The sequence below is a fragment of the Pteropus vampyrus genome, unplaced genomic scaffold (assembly GCF_000151845.1).
Source record: "Pteropus vampyrus isolate Shadow unplaced genomic scaffold, Pvam_2.0 Scaffold291, whole genome shotgun sequence".
Lineage (NCBI taxonomy): Eukaryota > Metazoa > Chordata > Mammalia > Chiroptera > Pteropodidae > Pteropus > Pteropus vampyrus.
The window spans coordinates 358,814-360,773 of NW_011889072.1; positions in this window are offsets into that span (position 1 = coordinate 358,814).

Below are 1,960 nucleotides of genomic sequence, written 5' to 3' on the forward strand. Positions count from 1 at the left end.
GCGGGGCTGGCCCCGAGCCGGCGGCTGGTGCTGAGCCTGGCCTGCCCCGCAGGAGCTCCGGCTGCCCACCATCACCACGGTGGCTGTGCCCGCCGGCTACGACTGGAGAGACATCGTCAGCTACGTGATGGACCACTTCGCCATTGAGATCACCGGCGGCCTTGGGCCCTCCACGGGGAAGGTGAGGGAAGGGCCGGCCACACCGGCCACACAGGCCACAAAAGCTAGATTCAACCCCGCATGGAGCAGATTGTGCCCATGTCCAGCCCCAGGCTGAGGTCGGTGGTCATCAGAGGGCCCGAGGCAGCAGGGGTGTCCAGAGGGAACATCATTCTCCGGACCCCAGGGATTTGGGGGGCTGACTCTAGGCAGACTGTGTCCTCCTGCCCCTTCCGCCCCAGCTGCTGAGGTCTCGGGGTACAGCCTCTCCAATGTATCCCAAACGTCCTTGCTTCTTCCGTGAGGCAGACCAGCCGGAGGCCCAGTGCCCGGCTCCAGCGGTGCCCGGGTCGGGCTGTGCTCGCTGAGCGGGCGATTCTGAGTGGCCTTTACTGGTCACCGCCCTGGGTCCCCTTCCCGAGCTCTATGGGCTCCGCCTGGGTCTGGGAGGCTCCGTGTGGCCACAGGAAGCTCTCGGCTTCCCTGGTGTACCCTGGGTAGGGAGCCCTCAGCAGAGGAGCTGCCTGCTCTGCCCAGACCTCAGCCGGGGTGGGCGGGGCCTAGGCCCCCGACATCCATGCTGCCCACCCCCAGGTGCTGCGGATTGGCCTTCTGGGCTGCAACGCCACCAGGGAGAATGTGGACCGAGTGATCCACGCGCTGCAGGAGGCCCTGCAGCACTGCCCCAAGGGCAAGCTGTGAGCTGGGTGCCCGGCCACGCCCTCCCGGAGGAGCACGGACGGGACGGGGTGCACCAGCAGACTCTGCAAGCCGGACGGGGGCAAGCGGGGCCGGGCGGGGGGGAACAGGACCAGCGGCCCTGCTCCTTCTGGGAACCTCCTGGAAATGGGCTTTGGGCTCAGAATCCTCAGCTCCTCCCAAATGAGCTACAGTCCCCTTGGGGATGCTTAATAAAGAACCCGCTGGTCACCTGTCCCCACTGTGTGGGGTGTGCTGTGGAAGGCTCCGGCAGGGAAGTGCCACTGCTCCCTGACCGCACCCCTTTGGGGCAGCGCACCGGGCTCCCCCAGGGCTGGAAGACGGGCATGCGGGGGCCTCAGACCTCATGCCTGCAAAGCAAGGTCACACGAGCCTCCAGAGGCGCCCCACGGCCCACAAGGCTGATTTGTGATTTGAGTCACGTGGCCAAGGACTGAACATGGCTACAGCGCACAGCCAGGACCTGTGTAGGGGTGACCTGGCACGCAGGCCAGTGCCGGCAGCCAACATCTGGGAGGCTCTTAGCCCTGGAACCGACAGGCCCTTGAGTGTACAGCTGAAGGTGGCCCCCAGCCCCAGTCTCCCCTGCTCCTTGGCTTGGCTCCCTCCCTCCCTCTGTCCCCCAACTCCGCCCCTCACTCGAGGTCCCTCCCAGAAAGCTTCAGACCAGGCCCACCTCTGACCTACTCCTGACCAGGGCATGCTTCGGGCAGTCACAGCCACGGCCACATTTCCAAGTCCTCACTGGGCACAGTTGTGTCACTGGGGTGGGGACTGAGCAGACCAGCGGCTGTCCACCCCACGTGCTCACGGCCACCAGCAGAGACGGGCACTAAAGGGACACGGTCACATCGTCTGTGATCACATCGTCCCCGAAGTCACAGGCGGGGCTGGGGGCTCCTCCAGAGCTGGCCAGAGAGCCCGGGGGCCGGACACGCAGGGCCACGTCCGTCACCTTTGGGACTCTGGCCTTTGTCCTGGGAGCAGCCCCGCCTTGGTTGGGTTTCCCGGGGAAGCAGACCCTGTGATGAGAATTCAAGTACAAGCGCCAGCGGAAGGTCCGTCCAGTCAACGCCCCTCC